We start from the raw sequence: 24,298 nt of genomic DNA on the forward strand, positions 1-24,298 counted from the left end.
AGGGTTTGAAAACAGATAATAACCCTGTACAGAAAGTTGTGACACGAAGCTGCAAATAAATCAAACAAATCCGTGTATGATAGCGACGGAGGAGCCATACCTGTAGTGAGTCGAGACCCAGGCCAGCAGAATCGAAGTACTAACCCTGAACACAAAGGGGCTGCGGAACGTTAGTTCCGGAACAAACGGTGGATAAAGACATTTAGCACGAAACGAGGCCATACCTGTTCTATAAAGCCGAGCGCCGGAGGAAAGCCAAGTTGGAAAGCCTTCGAACTGTGTATTTGACAGCTGAGCAGAGCAGTAACCATTCATCACCAGCATTCACCACGAAATTACCAAAAAGACCATAACGAACAGAATTCACCAGAACAAAAACAGAAATGCTCACACAGTCGTAAAAACAAGTTGAACGTGCAGTGAAGGACCGTAACTTACCAAGAAACCCTGAAGTGAATACATCGACTCCCATGGCAACGGATTGACAGAGTTGAATAGCATTGTTTCACCATAAGAAACCAACGGGAGCTCAACAGGGTTCTCCCCACAGGTAGAGAAACCAGAGGCGGAGCCGAGACTAGAACGACAGAGCAAGTCACAAAGTGAAAATGACCGAACAGGCGCGAAATGGCGGAGGAAAAGCGCATTAAGGGGATTAGTGTTTGTCAACTCCGAGGAGGGTAGGTGTGATAAGGAGGGTCCGAGTAAGGTACCATGAATTGAATGTCAATCAACCACCACAAAAATCATTTACAATCACTTTATAATCAACCAAGAATTAGTGTGAGTCCACGTAGATTGAGTTAGCGTGGGACCACGTGGGCTGGCCCCATCACATGACCATTTTAAGTGTATTCAAATTCGGAGTGGTAGTCATATTCTATGTGGCAGAAAAGATAGTTGTTAACTAGAGTTACAACTAAATGAAGACCGCGACACTGTATCAAAAATTAGGTAATTCCAACTTATAATTTATTTTTTTATCAAAAATTAGGTAATTCCAACTGATATTTTTTTTTTTTTAAATCAGCACAGATTGAGATCAAAATGACCAGAAAACCACTAACAAAAGCCATGTAGATCCTACAAAACTCTAACATAGTCAGAATCAAGATTACGTATGTTTGGATTGGTCGTTAGGGGAACATTTGTAACAAAATGTGTGATGTTCTAGTAGCTTTCCAAAGATCGTATCCATGTATACGTGATCCGATTTTGCAGAAGGATAAACAAGTGACTAGATCTTCAACATTCATATTTGCTCTAAATAACCATTCGTCCAATCCTAGAATCGGTTCTATTGATATACTAGATAACATGTACGAATATCCAGGAGCGTGGATGGTGTATGGAGTGTTTCTGGCTTGATGTGGGCAACACAGAAACTTCGTTTGACTCGATTGATGTGGAAAAAGTAATCAAAAGGATAGAGACCAAGTCAACATGGGTGTCGTTTTCAGCTACATTTATACTCACGTTTTATGCGATATGCATTTATGATGAAAATAAATTAGAATTTGCTTCACATGTTGCAAAGAAAACATCATAAAGCGGTAGCAAAAGAATTAGTAGTTTGAAGTGTCTTGTAAAATCGATGCAATTTCTACACAACAATATAATGTTTCAAAACGATATATTTACAATGTCCAAGATCATTCAATCAACATTTATTACCACAACAAAGAACAATATAAAGACCTGGAAAATTGGCTTTTGATAGCCCTATGAGAACACAAATGAGAATGTTGAAGGTAATTTCCTTGGACACAAATTTTGAAGTGCTTCCATCGTGCTCGATAATGTCTACAATAAACATATGATAGATATTGTATAAAAATCAATATTGGAAACAAGTTACAATTCTTCTAATCAAAATCAACATCACAAGTAAAGTACTGGAACAAATTGTCAAGCTAAGTCTAAGCAATCATAACTCCAAAAATATCTAGAGAGTAATACTAAAAATTACTCTTTTGACATCATGTATCATTCTAGATGTATTTCTATCATATTTAGTCATGAAATGTAAGATGCATTTACAAAAGTTGAAAAGAAGAAATTAAAAAAAAAAAATAGAAATGTGCACCCAAAGATGAGAAATCTGAAAACATATTATATTCTAGGAAAAGTATACACATTGGTAATAGTTTCTCTTCAATCTACTAAAATATAAACAGGAAATAGTTTTTCCTGTCTTCAATCTACTAAAATATAAATAGGAAATTGTTTTACATGTCTTGATATCCTCATGGACAACATTATGTTTTCAAAGAACAACAATAAAATGACACAATTTGAAACAAAGGTGAGCCTTTGAGTCCATGGAGATTTGGTATATCTTCTCTCCATTATTCATAATAATTTAGATACCCCAAGATTCATGAGAAATACGAATGATCAAGAAAATATTCTAACAACCATTCCACCTCTAAAGATGTGTTGTATTCAACTCTTTCAGCAAAAGTACGGGCCCCGGTGCCATCCAAGTAGGTCTCAAGAGCTTCTACTGCAACAATTCTGGTACCCTGAGCTTATTCATCTCCACACTCGAAAAATATAATCAACATCCTTGTCCAGTCATCATGCACCATAGGAAGAATTGGGATGCAAACACAAGTAGGCCCTTCTTCAATTGATATGCCATCGATATCCAACATTTCACATACAACAACAAGGTTGCCCAACTAGGATTCATGCTCAATCATCCTTTTCTTTTCATATTCATCATACTCAACATGCAGAGCTCCCACATTATATCGATGGAAGCCATTGTTGAAGGAGGGGATAGATGGCAATAGGCACAAAAAATCTTATGGCTTCTTCAATGTCCTAGGATTTCTTGCAACAAGCTGTATTGTGATGATCTCCATTATCCAAAACACAACTTAATGGAATGGCTCATGCATTGGTAGACTTCTATGGTGATTGGTGCAAGTCTTAATGGGAGGCATTGAAGGAGAATTGAATCTATGTCATTTGAACTGGAGAGATATCTCATAAATTTCTTCATGGAAGAAGTGGGTACCTGTGTGGACAACATCACACAAGAATTACTCTGCATGGAAGATGAGGCCAGTTGTGCATCCTTTTCCTCATCTCCTCGATAACCCTACTAGCTTGATGCTGCAACCAACCCTAAGATCTCAATGGTTGGTAGGAATGAGCTGATTTGGGCTCCAGGTGGCTTTTGGCCCATATGGAAAGGTACACACTCCCTAAAAAATCTAATAATGATATAAATATACTGGAATCTTCATGATATGAAGGCTACAACAAGAAATTACAACATGGGCATGGTAACCAATACAAAATTTTGAAAGATGATAGCATGACCTAGCATATGTCAAGTCAACGTTACGTTGAAGGGGGCTGGAATAATGTTTGAAAAAAGTGCATGCGGCAGCCTATCCTCAACCTGTTTATCATCAAAATCGCGCATAACACAATGGTAGAAAAACATGTATAAACAAAATCCACATGTTACACCACATATGCAATAATTCCTTCACACTTGTCCTCATAGAGATTAAGCCAATGTTTAGAAATGCCTTGAATAATTATGAAAGTGGTGATATTTAATTTCCAACAAGCTTTTCATGCCAATTAAAACCTTCATCTTCAAAAAAATCGAAGGAAATTATGAACATTTTTTTCATTTTGATAGATTTCTCATGGGCAGCATTATGTTTTCAAATAACAACAATAAAAGGACACAATATTAAACGAAGGTGAAACTGAGTCCATGGATATTTGGTATATCTTCTCTCCAATTTTCATAATCATTTAGATACCCCAGGATTCATGAGAAATACAAAGGATCAAGAAAATAATCATTCCACCTCTAAAAATGTGGTGTTGTATTTAACTCTTTCAATATATTCATCATATTCAACATGGAGAGCTCCCACATTATAGCCATGGAAGCCATCGCTGTGAGAGGGGACAGATGGCAACTTCTTCAATGTCCCAGGCATTCTTGCAGCAAACTTCAGAAATCCAAAAGACAATCAAAGTTAACTAATCATAATATATATACATTAATTTTGAAGGAATTTAAGATCTAAACCCTCAAATATCTTTCGAGTCCAATAAACCCAAGGCGAGGAAAGAAAACCTTTTCCACCGTTGACACCACTGGAAGCATTCACGGCCATGATTCTTTGCCTTCGCTCCAATACTATGCTATGCATTTTACTTTGCCTGTTGTTTCATTTTTAACCATATAATGATGCATGGGCATATTGGTGGTTGAAGCTGGCATCCTCAGTGTAGTCCTCGTGTAGGCAAAGTCAGGTCTCATCATTCCATCTCTTGTGCCCCTCCTCCATCTCTTAGTCACACTCATGTTCTGTAACCACCAATTGGTTGTAGAAGGGTAACCACCTACGTGAAGGGATTCGAACCCTGCGCTTGCAAGAACATATTTAGTATAACAAAAAAACCATATAACCAATAATAAACCTCGAACAAGCCAAGTGCAGTAGAATATTTGTTCAGAAGACTGTTGTACCTGTCACGCTCTTCGATTTTCATGGCATCTTTTCAGACATATTATTGTCTAGCGGTGTTTCTGCGATGGAAATCATGGCAATCATGGTATTGTGTGCACGCCAGCTGATTGAGCGGGGGCTTCGAATTCTGCAAAAAAAAAACAAACCCTCGCCAAATGTTTGAAGAGAAAAGCTTGCAATTATTCATTCTTTTGCAACGCATTCGATTAGTTTAACTTTGGACCACCAATTTGGTTAACACGAGTGGGTTGAGAGGTTGAGGACAGTGTAGACTTTTACAGACTAGAAGTTAGGAGAGTTCATTTCAAAGAGAAACACCTTATAGTGTAAATATGAAAAATGTTTGTATGTTGCATTAAATCATAGAGCCTCATCCAGGATGTCTTCTTCATTTGGTTATGCACTCTTTTTTTTGGTTTAGTTTCAAAGAATTTATACACATGAAAATATGGTTTCATGTTGTTCTATCTTAACCGACTTATGTTTACGTTTGCCCCTTTGTAATTTTATTTGTAGATTATGTTTTTATTCATTAGTTATTGCGTTGACGTGGTGCGTGACAAGTTACTTATGTGGATCTTAATTTCACAACCCCTTTTTCATTTCTATAAAATGTAAATATATATACAACATACCTTCATTTGATTTTTTGTTTTTTTAATGGTATGAGTTTATGATACGTGTTATATGCACATGGTTTTTTTTAATATTAATTTTATTATATATTTGATTCTTCATTATGTATTAAATATATGTATACTGGGAGTATATTTTAATGTTTTACATTTTTATTTTCATGTTTTAAGTTAATTATATATATATATATATATATATATATATATATATGATGATGATGGTGGTGGTTAACGTCCCCTAAGACCAAACATTGGTCTATCGGACTTAAAAACAAATTACTTAATTTGATTTAAGATTTTATTCCTATGCTCAAAAAGCTTAGAGAGAAGCCTTTCGGAGCTCACTATAATTTTAACATTGTAAAAGGCTAGGAAGGTCAGAAGAAGATACATAACCTATGTAATGTTTTATTTTAAATTTGTGTTTGTATGATTTTTATAATAAAACCACTCATATAGCATATATGATATTTATAACTTATAATATTCTAATATTTATAATAGATATTATATTATGCACAATATAGTATAAAACATATACTAATGTATAATAAAAATTGATCTTATATATATTTTATGATATCAAGTATTTATATTGATACAACTTATTTTATAGCATCTATTACATTATATACATTTATATTTATAGATTTTCAAGATGTGGGAAATATTGAAGATGTTGTGTGAAGACTAAGTTAAATCAAAATTCATGAAGCAACTTGAAAAAGGAAGTCCTCAATGTATGGTGGTAAAATAACTAAAGTAGTCAAACCTCAAAATAGCCAATAGAATGCGTCAAGATCCATTCATAAGAAGATTGTAGAAAGAGGCACATAAAAAAAGAAATTATTCAAAGTTGAACAAGGTTTATAAATCCAGATTGATATGCCAAACTCAAGTAAGATTAAACAATCAAAGTGAGAATTACAAGGATCATATCAAAACATGATCGAATCCTGAAGGACCAAAAAGCTTTAAAGTCAAACAATAAGAATAGGACGAATCATCAAATGCCCAAGTGCCAATAAAAAAAATGAGAATTTAAAAAAAAAAATCTATGGGGGTCCCTTTATATTGACCTAAAATATAGCGGATTTGTGGCAGGTCAACAAGGACATAACTTCCTAGCAGCTGTATTTATTTTTCAATATTGTATTTTGAGTGGGTTTTTTTCCCATGTCATTTTTCCTCTTTCCTCTTCTGTAGCTATTATATGTTAGGTGCATTATAAAATGGATACCTTACATGGCTTCTTGTCAGGACCCAATCATTTTGTTCTCTCTATTAGTGCTTCAAGGGGGATATTGGAGATAACATACACTTAATTGTATTTTAATTAGACTAGTGAGTGGATTCATGCATGATAACCTCATTATTATAGCCAAGAGGGAACTCCATAAATGCATGCATGAGTTCTACTCATCTCTACTTGCATGAGACAATTAAGTGATGATTGTATGGCCACTTAACTAAGACTAAGTATAAGTTTCATTTAATGAATGTTCACATCTCTCTAGATTCACTACTAGACTCTCTAGTATATTAGTTCAACTATGCAGAATATATTGTATTAAAATGTATTCTCTCATAAATTTCTTTTTTTTGTACATTAATAAAATTCTTATTTTTTTCCTTACAAGTTTGTTCATTATTTTTTTAGTTAGATCCAATTAATACATATTTAACTACAATTCCACATTTTTTTTATTACTCGTAGAACACAACTTTTACCAATAGAAAAATAGCAATAATTTTAAAATAAATAAAATTAAATATTATATAACAATGATGTGCATTTCGTAATAACTTTTCACATACTAATGCACTGCATGGTTATGTTGGTTGAAATTTTATTAAAACAATTATGTCTATTCCTAAAAATTGGGCTTTATTAATCTGCGACAACACTATTGATAAGATCTACTCGTGTTCATATATTCTTGTTTAAGCTATACAAGGCACTCTAGTTGATAAATCTGTAGACTCGCACATGTTTTAATGAATAAAATAATTGGTTGTACAAACACAATAACTCAAGTAGGGATTAATAGAAAAATTGTTAGAAATAATAATTACTCCCATTTGCATGAAGCGTTGGGTTAGGTTAAGAAAAACAAGTTGAATCTAATATCATAGGTCAAGTCGTGTGTGAATTTGCATGACGTAGTTAGTTAGCAAAAAGGAAAATCAAGTTAGAGTTTGCATGATTCTATATTTGGTATGTTTGGTGTTTATATATCTATGATTGGGTCATTGTGAAAGGAAAAATAGAAACACAACTCGATAAATATGTAATGTGAGAAATATTTATAAATATAATATTTTTATGTGTAACATTAGATTATGTATGCTTGCTTTTCTTTTCCTCTCACCAACCAGTGGTATTAGAGCTAGAGCCAAAAAGAAGTGAGCAACCTAAAGAGTCGCCATAGAGAAGAGAGCCAAGGAAAAAGAACTTTGGAAATGATGAAAGAAAGAAGTAGCTGGTGCATTTAATAGACAATACGACACCCCAACAATTTGGAAGTTATGTTATCGCGTTATAACACACCCCGGACAGTTCAACTGTCATGTTATACCGGATAAAATTACCAAATTCTGTGCACAAACACACACCTATTGCGTTGGCACTAATACACCCCTATTCATCTTAAGCAATGTTAACCATAATGTAATAAAGGTACAAGCGAAAAAAGTCAGCATAAGAAAAATTTAGGCACGAAGAGAGTTTTAAAAAGAAGGGGTGCATTGTTTGAAAGTTCAAAAGTGTTTTAATCGAAAAAATTATGTGTTTAAACGGTTTCAAAATTTTGTTCTAAAGCTTTTTTTAAAAGTCACATGGGCAAGTTTATTGGCTCTATGGGCAAGTTATGGATATGTTAATTCATGAATGACTTGGCCAAATGAACTGCGATGGTTATTTTTAAGGGCTTTATTAAAAGGAACGTTATACAAGTTTATAAAGGTCTATGAAGTTTATGAAAGTTAAAAAGGTTTATAAATGATGGGTCAAAAAGATTAAAAGAAAATATCGAAAAGAAGAGGCTGAGATTGTTTTCATGTTTAGAGAAGTTCAAGCCATAGCAAGTAAGGAAAATTTTAAAGATGAAATTTTTTGTTGAAGTTTAAAAACATTGGTGAATCTCACTAATTCCTAATATGCAAACTATAAAATGTTTATTGATATATTTGTAAAATTATTCAACTTTATAATGATTTTATATACAGTCTCTATATAATGTTGGCGATTTTTAAGGTAAAATAATTTTATATTCTAAAATTTGGGTGAATCATCTTTTATAAAAATTGGAATTTGGCTAATCTTTTTTGTTGAAAAATCATGGAAAATTAGCCCATTGGGCGAATATTAGCCCCTAAAATTTTCTGTGCAACCAAGGAACTAAGAACTCTAATAGAAGAAAGAGAAGAGATCAAGGTTGATTGGTGTAGCATTGATCCAAAAATGGAAATGAAATTTTCATTGAATAATTTTCATGTTTGTTTATTTCCTTTTAGGCAATGGATCGAAATTGAAAAAGTACACAAACATAAGATAATTTGCAGAAATTTTACAGAAATGAGAGGACACAAATGCAACAAAAAACAAGAGAAAATTGATAACGGAGTTCACCCATCTTGGGCTACATCTCCAGGTCCAACTTCCAATGGTGACCACTTCATTAAAATGCTCAAATTTTAATTACATTGATTTATAAGCTTCAAACTAGAAATCTGATGCTTCCATGCTTCTCAAAACGCTCAAAAACCCCCATTTAGTTGTTTTTCAGCTCCAAAAGGCTTAAATTTGAGAAAAATACCCCCCTTTAACCAAACTGGTCTACAACATGCAACTTAATAGCTCTCGACCCTGTTAACTTGGCAACAAAATTCTTGTAGCCTAATTGGTGGGCATGTCTAGTAACTCCTTGTAGGTCAGGGGTTCAATCCACACCTATGGACATTCTTGGTGCATTATAGTTTTAATATTAAATAGTTTTGTTTGGGTCATTGGCACCGTGCCCTCCTCTGTCATGGTCTCATTGCAAGCAGTGGAACCATGTGTCGTTGGCTCCATGCCTTATGCCCATGCGCTCTAGTCACATTGAATAATCATATGGCCAGGGGCACGAGCCGTAATGCCACGCACCTCACCCCTCTTCTTTGTCACCGATAGTTGTATGCCACCTTACAAAATCATGGGCCAACTCGGTCGGGCATGTCAGCTGGCTCACCCATTACCCCAACCATCACCTCCATACTTAATAAATATAATGCCTAACCCATAATTTAATGGGAATTACATGTGGCCTATTGGTTAGGTGGTCATTTCATTGAAAGTAGGTGATGTGGTCTTTTCCACTAGAGTCTGATCAGTCTATTAACAAAATTTTGGCACTAATACTAGGGCCACATGGCTACCTCTCATAGGGCCACGTGGTGGCCTATGAGTGGACCACCTCACCAATGTGTACCACCAATTAAACTGCCACATGCCCTCACATGATTGGTCCACCTACCCTCTATACATAACAGTCAACAGATGACTTCAACACCACAACATCATACAAACTGCCAAGTCAGTATCTACACCTTGCACAGTCAACCTTGCAAGTTAATTTTTTAATTGTTTTTCCAAAAATTCATAATGCGATGACTTGTTCATATGGTGTCGGATTAGGTGATTCAACCATCATTGGAACTAGAATGACGAGATCTACAAATTTGGAAATTGTTTCAGGATATTTTGAGAAGTTTTATTTTTGAGCATTTTTTGAATCCCGTGGATCACTCATCCCAACTAAAACCTTCTCGACCACCAAAAGTCTATTTTTACTCAACAAGTGAGTGAGGGTAAAACTCCCTCACTTTGTTGATCTCTATCCACCTTGATTTAATTGGATTTGTACCTTTGAGACCCACATGAAGATACTCCACATTGCCTCTATGTGAAGTCCTTATTCTCTTTTCAATAATAGTGTTTTCCTAAAACCCATTCAAATATTTAGTAGAAAACTATTTTATAGATGGAATCTGAACATTATCCTCTTGATCAATGATCATAGGAGGCTCATACAATCTCAAGTTTTCCACATTCACAACAGAATAAATTTTCATGTAAGGCGGCAAGTCTAATTGGAAAGCGTTGTTACCAATCTTCTCCAAGATTTTGAATGAACCATATCTAAATGGTTTAAGATTTTTGCCTTCACCTTGCATTATCTCCTTGCTTATGTAAAACCAAAATTGATCTCCCACTTGGAAATCATGATCAATTGGATGCTTATCATGCCTTGCTTTGTAGTTGGCTTAGATTTCCTCCAACCGCTCATGTGCCCTTTGATGCACTAACTAGATTTGTTCAATGAAATTCTTGGCTTTATCCAATTCACTATGTCCATCTACTAGAATATCTTTACCAAAGATGAAATCCAAAGGAGACTTTGGAAAATAACCCAAACAAGCTTCAAATGGAGATACTTGTGTACATGAATGCTTTGCATGATTATAGACATGTTGGATGTGATGTAAATTTTCATCCCAAGTATTAGGATTCTTACCACAATACCCTAGAAGGATATGCACTACTGTTCTATTCACTACTTCTATCTAGTCTTCAGTTTGTGGATTAAATGTCAATGTGCTCTTCTTCAATTTTGTGTCCATGAGTTCCCATAGACTTGACTAAAAGTTCCTGATACATCAAGAATTTCGATAAAAAGTAATAGAGGTAGGTGACATAAAGTGAATCTAAACATTTTGGAAGGACACCTGTGTGGTTTTTTCAACTATGAATTGTTTCTTACAAGTCATTAACACACACAATTTACTAAAATGGTCCACTACAACATACAAATAATCATGTCCATTTCTAGACATAGGTAGCCCCCCTACAAAATCCATGGAAGCACGTTCCCAAGGAAGAGAAGGGATAGGAAGTGTAGTATACAAACCCAATTTCATATTACTTGGATTACCAGTAGTACACATAGAACATCCTTTTACATATCTTGATACAGTTTCATTCATATGAGGCCAATAACAATACCTATGTAGTTGAGAAACTATTTTTCCTACACCAAAGTGACCAACAATAAGAGAAGTATGGGCTTCCCTTATGAAATTAACTCTTTCAACCAGTGGAATACACAACTTGCCATTATAACATATTGGCTTACCATTCTACATTAATACTGCTCTGATAGTATATTTGGTTGTATTGGTTTGAATTTGAAATGGCTACTTGAGATTTGGAAGTGTTAGGACTAGTGTTGTACTGATTTTCTATTTCAAATTGTCAAAGGTTTTTTGTTGCTTTCCTCCCCACTGAAAGACATGTTTCAAACTTGTCAAAGCATGTAATGGTGTTGCAATGGATGATAAGTTAGTGATAAATTTTCTCCAATATTGGGTTGCTCCCAAAAATCTCCTAACTTCTGTTACATTATTGGATTTAGGTAAATTCACAACGACTTAAACTTTGGAGGGATCAATCTTCAATTCACCACTTCTTACAATGTGACCTTAGCGAACCAAAGACGTTTTCCCAAATTCACATTTGGGCACCTTCAAATACAATTGTCCTTTTTCAAGACATCTAGAACATGATTTATATGCTTGATATGCTCTTCATAAGTCTTACCAAAAATCAGAATATCATCTAAGTAGACTATGAAAAAATCATCAACGAATGGTCACAATACATCATTCATAACTCTCAAGAATGTAGCAGGTGAATTAAAAATACAAAAGCCAAATGAGATAACTAACCATTCAAACAATCCTTGTTTTGTCTTAAAGGCAGTTTTCCAAATATCATCTTCAACAATCCTTATATGATGATAACCGCTTCTAGGGTCTAACTTAGTAAAATAAATAACATCCTTTAACTGATCTAGAAAATCTTCAATATGAGGAGGAGGATACAAATTCTTTATTGTGATCATGTTCAAAGCTTGGAAATCCACACATATATGTGATGAGCACTAGTATTTCAGCGAGAATGTTGCAACTCCTAGGGCTACCAGCTTTACTTTATCAACTTGGGGTTCATACAAACTTGGAGCTGACAGTGCTATATACACAAGTAAAAGTGATGGTTTTGCCTTTTGTCACTGTTCAGCTGGACAAAGAGACTATTAGGGATTTCAAGCCAGAATTCTATGGATTCAGAAGAAGCTTGATTACTAACGAGAGAAATAGAAATCTACTCTAGGAGAAAGCTTGTCTACTCCAATAATGAAAAAGACTGAAATCCAATGATAAAAACACACCATTTCCTAACTAACTGTTGAGAAACTATGCTTTACAAGAATTCCGAAAGTGACATGTATGAAACGATACTACCCTAAGCATGGAAGTTCACAACATCAAACATCACTACTATGCATGTAAAGGACTGAAATACATCTGTTTTTTTTATTACTCATTTTATGGAAAAACAAGTGTGAAAGCTAATCTCTTTTGGTGATGTGGCAGGTGGCTTAGAGATTCTGGTGGATGGTTGGAAGGTCTGGGAGACCCTTAGGTGACTTTGTGTGGCTTCCTAGAGATTTTCCCTTAATTCAGCCTCAAAACAGGCCGCTACATGAAAATGTACAGGATGTCCTAAAAACCTAGAGGATTCCCTGTATTTCTATAGGATACAACCAAGAGAAAAATGATGGTTGCTGAAGGTAATGGAAGGCTTAGGGAAGGTTTTTGGTGGGTGGAATGGAGTGAGAAAATGTCTAGGATCACCTAGAACTTAAAACCAAGGTTGGGAGATGGTTGGATTTGCTCAACATGCTTGGAGGAGCTTCAATGTAAAATGATGAAATTGGTGAAGGTCTTAGCGAAAGCAAGGAATGATTATGTATGGATGAAGTTGTAAGTTGGTTGCTTGCTATGAGATCTCTCTCTACTTCTAAAACACCTGCTCTGCATCAAACACTGACATTTTCAAAAAATCATGTAAACAAGAAGAATTCCAATAAGCTAGAAAAACAAAGTTTAATGAGCTAGTTGTCTACTTCAGGCATGAGGAAAATTTGCAGAATAAAGTGAAATCAATGATGAGATCTACTGTAAGACTGAAGATGGAAGAAATGGTGTTTAAATCCTACACTTGCAAACTAATAAAATGTTGGTTTAAGTACAGTAAACTCTAAATTCTATGAGAATGTAGAAATTTGTATTTTTGGGGTTGTATAGGGGTCCTTTCCTCAAATCATGATCCTGGGAGGAAGAAGTGAGGCTGAGTCACCTACTGATAGTGTTGTGATGCTCCTTTTATCCCTTCTAACCTGCTACTAAAGTAAAACACAAATGGAAGCAAACTAATAAACAAACTAATCAAATCTACACTACTTGCAATGAAATACTTCTAAGGACAATTTAACCATGAATCTATGAAACTAATCTAAGCATACAGATACAAGAAGAGGAGCCTTTGCTACTAGGGTTGGGCCCTAACCCAAGAGCTTCAACCCTCTGAGTTAACTCAGTGCTGGATCAAGAAAAAGCTCATTTTCATTATCAAAATAGAAAATTACATAGCAATGTCTTCCACAAGTTTGGAGCTCGAAAATAACTAGCGTTTTTACAAGAAAATTTTGAATCCTAATGAGGCACTAGGCCTATTTTTTTTTATACAAATTAATTCCCCAACGACTTCCTTAAATCGATGGAGGCTCGGCTCCCAAACTCGAGATGAACTAACTCTTTGACTATCTGTTACAATTCCATTTGGGCACATCAACCCCAAATTACAGATTGATACTATTAGGGCCCATCAACCCCTAGTGCAATTGTTACATGCTCTGAAGAAGTTAGTCATCAGAATACCTTACTTCCAAAGAAGTTCTGTCACTGAAAACATCCAAAAATTACCTCTAAGAAGATCAACGCAGGTAGGCCATCATTAGGGTGCGCTGTAATGCAAACCATATGCTGACAGAGTGCTATGTAGCGCACTTGGTCCCTCTTTGGCCTGCGCTGAGTGAATTTGAGCAAATTTCTATGAGGGTTTGAAGATTCCTTATCCATTGGAAGTCTAGAAGTTTCTCAATGCCACCTACTCCTTTGAGTTCGCATTTGGATGAGAAAGGGAATTAGGAAACATCAATCCCCTATCGCTTCTTCCATGGAACTAATTTCTAAATTTAGAAAGGCATTCATTATCTCCATTGATGGCATAACCTCCTTCACTCACCTATAAATGGATCACTCATCTAAGAGATCAGGGGTTGAAAAATATTGAGTTGTAAGGAGATGCTGGTGATATGAGATTAAATTGGTGCAAGTATTGTAATAGTGTTGGAGTGTCTTGCTTTTCATGTGGTGAATAAGGATTGAATTGGAAGGATGACATTGGATCGAGCTCATATGGGTTGTAATATTTCCTCTTATCAATAAAGTTTTCAAGACCTTTTCCTTATGCTTGTGTTATATGTTAATGCTTTCATATGTATATCATGTTTTCAGTTCCATGTTATTTATAAGCAATAGATCATTATCATTTTCCTTGATGGGTTTTTTTTATATGATTGTGCAGGTACTTTCTAAGCGACTTAAGTATAGAAAGGAGCAACAAGATTGGTCAAGGGAGACAAGGAGCTAGCAAAAACTACAAGTAGGTTTCTCTTCTCTCTTGTTTTATCTGTTGATTATAGAAAAGGTTAAGATTACTTTGTCTGTTGTTTCTAGATCCGCTACTAGATCTAGAGGGTTAGGCATTTGTCCAAGAACACTAAATATTCCCGAAACAAATTGGCGACTCCGCTGGGGAATAGATTGTCCATGTTAGTAGCTTATCAGCCTCTTAAGACATTTCTACATATTGTACTTGTGGTCATTTATTGATTTTAGTCCTCTTTCATTAAAAATTGAGTTGAAACTATGAGAAAATAGCCTTCAACATTGCTTATTGTCATTAGCGTAGTCTGATGAGGGACATAGTGTGTTGTAGTGCACTTTCCGCATAGTTTCAGTGCAATTCATCGCACTGTCCCTAATTGTTGCTTGTGCTGATTCCTTGAGGGTCAGTTTCCCATCTAGGAACTGAAAGTTTTTGCCAATTTTGTATAGTTTGAATGACTTACTGAATGTCAATGTTATTTTGTCTCTAAAATCAGTTTTTCATCTCCTTAATTTGGCCCTACTTAGACTGGATTGTTGAATGTTTTTTATGTATTTGTTTTATCATTTGCAATCCACTGTCGAAAGGTAGTTTTGATCGATTGTTTTGTCGATAGAAAAGTGTCTTAAAATCAACATTTTCTTCAAAAACTGAAGTGTCGTAAAGTCTTCATTCATAAATAATCAATTTATTTATTTGTGCATTTGATTTGTATTTTCATTTTAAGTGTCGAAAATCTTCATTTCTTTAAAATCGAAAGTGTCGTGTAGTCTTCCTTTCCCTTTTAAAATAAATTGTCACAAATCGTCATTTTTTATGAAAAGTTCTGAATCGTTTATGCATTAGTTTTTATTATTGCATCTTCACATCAAGAGAAACTGAAAAGAAATACATGAAATTTGCATTTTAGAGTTTGAGTTTGTGTGTGCTAGATGGAATAGTGTAGGGAATTGCATTAGTTTGTGCTCTTTGTTGCTTTTTCATAAAGTACTTGTATGCTCTATCCCTAAGTAGTTAGGATTTTCATTGTTGAAATTAAATGGAAAGAGTGCTTCTCATTCTAGTTGCATTCCTAGGAATTTCAGAATACATCATGCGGTGAACTTGAAAGTCAAATTCCTAAGCAAGATCAACTTAAATTAAACCTCAATTAATCTAATAACACATTGGAACTTAACGAAAAACATCTAGAGGTCTAGGCTAGAGACGTGTTTCGGTGTCTTTTAACCTAGTGGCTATCGTTTGCACTGAAGGTTGGGCGATTCCTCCTCTCTGATTCGATAAGTGCTAGTACATACTTGTGCTCCCTGTACCGTCAAGTATATAGTGGGAGACCCCAATAGGTTGAAATCCTTTATCCCTAGGAAGCCAAGTCTGCTACCTTACCGATCACAACGCACTAAACACAAAATTCGGGAAGATTGATTACCGTACGTAAAGTCCTTGGTCATTTCTCTTTAATTTATCACCAAGGTGTATATTGCAGTTTTGTGATTTGTCTGGTAAACCCTCTTGTCTAGAATCTCCATAGTAGTCAATTTCGTTCCTTTTCGACTCTTTAAAAGTAAAAGGATCATCTGACCACTTGTCCTGTCAGGCTCATTAAAAATCAAAGGTGACTAGAGTCATCTTTTGCTTTGTCTCGACTCTTTAAAAATGAAAAGGTGAAGTTGTGTTTTAGTGTCGTAAAAATTAATTGACCACGAATAACATCCTCATTCCTTAGTTGATTTTAAGTTGATAAAATTAATCAGCAATCGTGGAGGAAAATCAACCCAAACCCCGTCGTTCACGGAGAACAGTGAGTCAACTACTTTTGCCTCCTGAAGCGACATCAATTCGGACAAAGCGATCTCGTTTAACTGAGTCTGGTACATCAAGAACTCCTAGTTCTTCATCTGGATTGCCTGAAACATTTGTTTTAGTAGCTACAGAGACTCCAGTTACTCCAACTATTTCTGGTACATCCGTTCCTAAAGAAGAAGTTTCACAATTACCTGAGGACATTAGCACTGATCCTAGTGTAACGGTATCCAAGGTTGTCCAACAACAAGTTGATACTCAACTTGAAATTGTTCAACCACAAAGTGCTTCTGAATTTGAAACAACTCAACCAAGAGTTTGTCTAGAATCTATCCTAGTTCCAATAGAAGTTACATCTGAACCTGAAGTTGTTTAGGAACCTCCCTTTGAAACTGTTGTTCATTTACCTGAACATTTGGACTTCGAATTTCAACATTCAGAAGTTGTTACCCCTCAGACATCAGTTACCATTCAAACTACACTTTCATCAACACCAGAAATATTTTATGGACTTGATGGTCAAGTTTTGCCACTAGATTTGATTGCCATAGGGGAGGAATTAGTAGAAGATTTCACACCTGGAACCCCGTTTCACTTTGGAACTAGGCTTAATCCTTATCCTACTACTCTTGATTACTTTGCTTCATCTGATCATGCTTCCTTTCAAGTACCCATTGAATCTTTAGGACAACTTTTGGGCCAGTTAACTATGGCTGAACAACTGTTAACATCCAAGACTATATCATTTGATGTAGTTGCAACAGAATATTTTGTTGTAACTCCTTCGATTTTTTCTACCACACCTGAGTTGCACCTGCATGGTGAATCATCTATCCTGATTGGTTACCAATCATTGTCTGGAACCCACTCAAGGGTTGCTTCTGCACCATGGTCATCACCCATGTCCTCAATTGGAATTCTACCTGGTTCTGCTCTAATGGGAACTCAATAGTTTGATCCTGCACATCAGTATCATGTTGGGAAATCTGGTTAACAAAGACCTGTAAATCCATTAAATACTGGATTGCCACCATATGGAGAGTAATATGCTTATTCACCATATCATCCTTATTCCGGAGGACAACCATATGGTAATTTCCCACAATATTCAAGTCAACCTAGAATTAGAGTTTGTCAATTGAAACCATTAATTCCAACTCAACCAAGGCTTGTGTATCCAACAAAACCAATGCAAATTGTGTAAAATATTCCTACTACACCTGTTGTCACTACTGTGCCACAGTCACAAGCTCAAACTATTGTATCTCAACCAATACAAACTGATCCTTCTTCCTTGCAACCACAAGTTTCAAGTCAAGAGGTTCAAGTTTCTCAAGTTGTTATACAACAACCACTTGTTTCTAGAGCTTAGCAACAACCTCAGGTTAGTATACCTTTATTTGGATTGACCCAGGCTTACACCGGTATAGTTGATTCACAACTTGGTCAACCTTTCATTACTAGGCAACAACAGTTGTCTCAACAATCGTGGTTGCCACAATTCCAACAACCCCAATTCCAATAGTTCCAACCTCAGTTTGGACTTGGTTCACAAGCTCAACCTGGTTTTGGTCAATATCAAGCTTACCAAGGACCTGGGCAACAAGGCTTTGTAGGTTATGGACAACCACAATTTCAATCTGGTTATCAACAAACACCTTATACTAGTTTTGTCCAAGAACGATAACAAGGTTACCAAATGTAGATGCCCTACGATGGTCTGTAAAGACCTATTGCACAGGCGATTACATCATATCCTGGGTATGCTCAACCTGACTTGAATCCACAGTTGCCATTCGTAGCAACTTTAGAATTACCATATTTAAACCGGCTCGCTAATGATCCAATTGCATATTTACTTTGGTGGCTGGTAATTTCGCACAAGTTACCATCTGATATTCCAAAGTTCAACGAAAATCCTGGAGAAGACCCATCGAATCATGTTATGACCTTTCACTTATGGTGTTCATCCAACACTTTGAATGACGATTCGATCAGACTTCATCTTTTCCAAAGAACACTTACTAGTTCAGCTGCTAAATGGTACATTGAATTACCAAGAGCTTCTTTTGGTAACTTCACCACTTTAGCCACTACCTTTTTGACCCACTTCCAGTTACCTATCAAATACAAGACTGGAATAGAACTCTTGACCAACTTTAAACATACTACCTCCACCCATATATTAGATCATATACATGAGTGGTGGCGTCGTCATTGAATGGTCAAGACATACGTTCCAAATCAGCTTTTAGCTGAGTGGTTCATAGAGTCCTTGTTGCCATCAGTCACCGAGGATGTGGCAAAAGGTGGAGTTGTCATAGAAGAGCAAGCTATTGCTCGTGCCCAATACTTGGATTTGATTTAGACACAATCCGACATGCTCTATAACAAAATTCCCAATGCACCTAGACCAGCTTGCACTGTTCCACCACCCCCACAATCGAGTAAGGACTCTCATGTCGACGATGGTGTGATTAGTTCTTCAAGCACACAGGCAATAGGAAGACCATATGGTAAAACTCTTGCCATTTCCAATAAAGCTGCAAATGCATCAGAAAACACTCATGCCTATGAGATTAATGCCATGTCATTTGAAAAAGGAAAAAATCCAAAGCAACTAGGAGGTAAGAAAAAGGGGAAGAATAACAAAAAGAAACAGGAAAATTCCACTCTAAAAAAATCATCTGATTCCCCTACCACGACTAGGAAACCTCATTATCCATGTTTGATATGTAATGACGAGCATTAGACAAGAGATTTTCCACATCACTTTGAGGTCTCTAAACTTGTAAAGATTTCAACCACATTAGTAGTGTTAACAGATCTGTTTCCTACCCCAGAGACACATTTGGTTGCAACTGATCATTCTTCCACATCCCAAGTACTCATGTTATCCATCACAAATCCACAAATTGATTTTTTGGTGTCGACAAGAAACAAAGATTATGGAAATCTATCGTCATCGAATAACCAGGCCACTGATCAACCTAGTACTTCGACCTCGACTTCATCAGAAGTTGTTCCACCAGTTGTACCTGAATTGACGATAAATCCACCAAAGGAAGTTGTGCACAAATCAACATTCAATCCTCGTGCTCGAGCAGCTCAAAACTATAATATAGTGGAAGATCTGGCTCAATCACCTTCTGCTATTTCGACACTCGAGGTGTTGCAAAACTGTCCCTCCCAGAAACAAGCTTTATTATCAGCAATAGGTGGAATAGATCCTACGGATTCAAATCTTGTGGTTTTCAACCATGCGGGATATTCACCACAGTTACCAATGCAATTAGCTTTTCTAATACAAGTAAAAGCTCTCGATAAGAATGTTCACTAAACTATTATTGATGAGGGGGCATCTACTTGGATTATGTCCATGAGCTACTAGAAAACACTTGGTTCACCGCCATTGTCACAATCACCAACTACGTTAAAAGCCTTTGATGGAAGAACATATAATCCATATGGGATTTTGAGTAACCTGCAAATCAAACTAGGGGGCAAGATAATAACTGTTGATGTTGAGGTAGTTGACGGACTCCTCGATTACAACAATTTACTAGGAAGGCCTTGGGTATATGCTATGGCTGCTGTTGTTTCCACGTACTTCCGTAAAATTGCATTCCCTTTCAAGGGTGGAATCACAGTCGTTGATCAGCTCGCCTTCTTTGCCAATAGTTCACAGGCTACGGGAAGCATTTTGTTGATACATGGAAACCCACTGTCACTTCAAAGTGTTGGAATAGGTCTCCTTAAAGATCCTTCTTTAATGGGCACTTTTACCCTCCCACCACCATCTAGTTTTGTGAAAGTGGCAAGAGTGGAGACTTGCAACATGATTTCTTCTACATCATTTGATTTTATGAAGATTTCCAACTACTTTGAAACTAATGGTCATAGTGAGGCGTTGCCACTAAGCCCCATTGAATCATCATAGCAATCAATTTTTCGGGCTTGTGCGGCAAACCCTAATCCGCACTCAACAATTGTATGGGTAGATAGATCATTAGAATATGGTACCTCTTCGGATCCTTTTTCACATATACATTCTACGGATGAAGGAATTGTCCAATCAATGATGATAGGAGAGGCACCGTGGGAGGATTATCATCATCGTTCCCACCTTCGAGATGACAATGAAGATTATTCAAATGAACTAAATCACCCATCGATCGTTGATTTTTTGTCAAATTCTGTAAATACTGTAGATTCTGAGTGTAATTTGTCCAACATAGAAGAAACGATTTCTATAAACATTTCAACCAAACCTAACATTATAGAAAACATTCATGTTGGCAAATCCCATTCTCCATTGGAACTTGATAATTACTGTGCTCTTTTTCATGAATTTCGAGATATCTTTGCATGGTCTTATGAGGAGATTCCGGGCATTGACTCAAGTATTGTTGAACATTAGATTAAAATGTACCTTGATGTCAAACCAATACGACAGTGGCTTCGACCTATACATCCTAAGAAAGTCACTGCCATTAAAGCAGAGGTTGAAAAACTTTTGCGTGCTGGCTTCATTTTCCCTGTACCTTTTACTGATTGGATATCTAATATTTTTCTAGTGATGAAAAAACAAGGGAAAATTCGAGTATGCATCGATTATAGGGATTTAAACCAAGCATGTCCAAAGGAAAATTATCGTACACCTTTTATCAACCATATTTAATTGACAAATGTGCCAAATGTGAAATATTTTCATTCATGGATGGATTTTCTAGCTACAATAAAATCAATATCCTCCCATAGGACCAATCGAAAACCGCTTTTATATGTCCATGGGGCACATTTACTTATCGAAAGCTACCTTTTGGTTTGAAGAATGCAGGGGCTACATTTTAGAGGGTGATGAATTATGCCTTCCATGACATAAAGCACATTGTTCAACCTTATCTTGATGATTTTCCCACTCATTTGTGAAAATGGACTGATCACCCGCAACATTTGGGAGCAATATTATTACGATGTCGACACTACAAGATAAGACTCAATCCACATAAATGTGTGTTCTGTGTTGGTTCTGATTGATTGCTTGAATTCATAGTTTCGAAAGATGGAATTCGACTTGATCCCATTAAGGTTCAGGCAATCCTTGACTTGCCTCCACCTTCAAACTTGTTACAGATACAGAGACTTCAAGGGAAGGCAAACTTTTTGAGGAGGTTCATTCCAAACTATGTTGAATTAGCGAAAGGTTATACACGTCTATTGAAGAAAGGGGTGCCATTCCATTGGGACCAAGTTGTGCAAGCTTCTTTTGATGTTCTCAAAGATTCCCTAATTAGATCATCATTATTGTATGCCCCAAATTATCAAAAATACTTTTACCTGTATCTCGCCGATGCAAATACAACTATTGGTATGGTTTTAGTTCAAGAATAAAGTAGAACTGAACATCTTATTTACTATTTGAGTTGTAATCTCAATGATACAGAAAGTAAGTATTCATACATCAAGAAGTTAGCAATGGCAGCAGTTCAAGCTGTGCAGAGATTTCATCATTACATCCTCCTTCGCAAAACTACCATTGTATCAGATTGCAACCCTATGACATACATCTTGTCACGTCAATTTTTGGTGGGCAAGTATTCTAAATGGATAGTTATCTTGCAGGAGTTTGATTTGGAAGTCATCAAATCTAAATCAAAGAAATCTCTTGTCTTTGCCGAGTTACTTTGTGATCTTCCCTCATCCTCCAATGATTTAACATCAGAAGCATCAATCTTGGATGAGTCTCTGTTTCTAATCTTGTTAGATGGTCCATGGTATGGAGATATACTGGTCTATATCCAGACCCAAAATTTTTGGCCTAATACCTCTCGCTCTGAACATCGGTTTAATCGATACCAAGCCAAACATTATATGATCATTGGTGATATGCTTTATCGTCGTGGTGTCGATACGATCTTATGTAGGTACCTTACTCATGAGGAGGCCGAAAAATATTTGAATGAGTGTCGTTTAGGTGCTTGTGGGGGGAATTTATCTGGTTACGTAACTGCATAGAAAATCCTACGTGTTGGTTACTTATGGCCATGCATATTCAAATATTGCATTCTTCTTGTCATAAGTTGCCATGCTTGCTAGATATTTGACCATAAAACCAGATTACCACCTACACCACTGCATCCAGTCATTGCTGTTGGCCCATTCGCAAAATGGGGCATTGACTTTATGACATGTAACCCCACCTTGGCCGAGGGGCATGGGTATATTATAGTCACCGTTGACTATTTTACCAAATGGGCCGAGGTGATGCCAACATTGAACAACAGTGGCGAAATGGCTGCTCTATTTTTTTTCAACCATGTGGTTGCCAAGTTTGGTGTACCACAAGCTATAGTTACAGATCATGGGTCGCATTTTCACAATCACATGATGGTTGAATTAACTGCCAAATTAGGACTATCACATGATAGTTCTACTCCATACTACCCGCAAGCTAATGAACAAGTTGAGGCTATCAACAAAGTCCTTAAGTGCATGTTGCAAAGGATGATTGGAGTTCATAAAAGGAATTGGAATTTAATCCTGTACTCGACTTTGTGGGCATATTGAACCTCGGTGAGAAATGTGACCAGATTTACAACTTTTCAGTTGGTGTATGGTTTAGAAGCAGTCTTACCAATCCAATGTGAAATCTCATCTTTCAAACTCACAATTGACTTGGTACCTGACACTTCTGAAGAAGAAGTGTATTTTTTGGAGTTATTCCATCTGGATGAAACCCATCGTGATTCCGTAGTGGCTAACGAGGCACATAAAAGATGCATCAAGGAACAACATGATAAACATGTTAAGCCTTATGTCTTCTCAAAAGGTGACCTGGTCTTGCTTTACGATCAGGATTCTGATAAACTTGGAGTGGGAAAATTTGAACCATTATGGATGGGCCCTTATATTGTTAAAAGTGTGTTGATGAAAGATGCCTACGAGTTAGTGGACTATGATGGGATTCCATTGTTGCAGCCCCAAAACGGGTTGTACCTTAAATGTTACTATGCTTAGTTAAATGTAGTAAGACTCGCTGTATATATGCTTTGATTACATTTGTGTGTGTTAGCTTCTTTTATGGTTTTTATTTAGTTAGGTATGCCACTTCACATTTGTTGCACATGTCAAACTTTTTGGAACCATTTGTTGGGTATGTCGATGGAGCTAGTCGTAGTACGCAGAATTTATCTTTTGCAGCATGGGCCATTTTCACTCCAAGCAGCGAGTGAGTGAGTTTTAGAGGGATATGTATTGGATGATCGACAAACAATATCGCTGAGTATAGCACGTTGATTGAACTCATCTGTGATGCCATTTCACTTGGCATACGCTGATCATCATTAAGCTAGACTCACAACTTGTCGTACTACATCTTACTAGCATCTATACCATCTGTTGGATAGGTAAATCCCCTATGCGGACAGAGGCGATCCCACTAGCCTAAAACAGAACTAGCCACAATCGATTCACGCTGCCACGCAAGTTCCTAGTTGTACATTAAAGGTGAATTAAGAAGACCAACCTGGAATCCAACGCTATAGTCGAAGCAGAGTTGGTATTCCTGCTCCCTCACTCCGGCAGGTCAGAATCCTTGCGATCCTTGCAAACGGACACCTGCACATGCAAAGGAAGAAACACAATACAAGCATAAAATCCACCAAGGCACAACTATATTTCAGTCAGAAAGGAAATAAATCAAACATCACTATAATAGACAATGAGATTGG

The sequence above is a fragment of the Pinus tabuliformis genome, chromosome 2_1, assembly GCF_031772625.1.
Source record: "Pinus tabuliformis cultivar Carrire ecotype Pingquan chromosome 2_1, CPIR1, whole genome shotgun sequence".
Classification (NCBI taxonomy): domain Eukaryota; kingdom Viridiplantae; phylum Streptophyta; class Pinopsida; order Pinales; family Pinaceae; genus Pinus; species Pinus tabuliformis.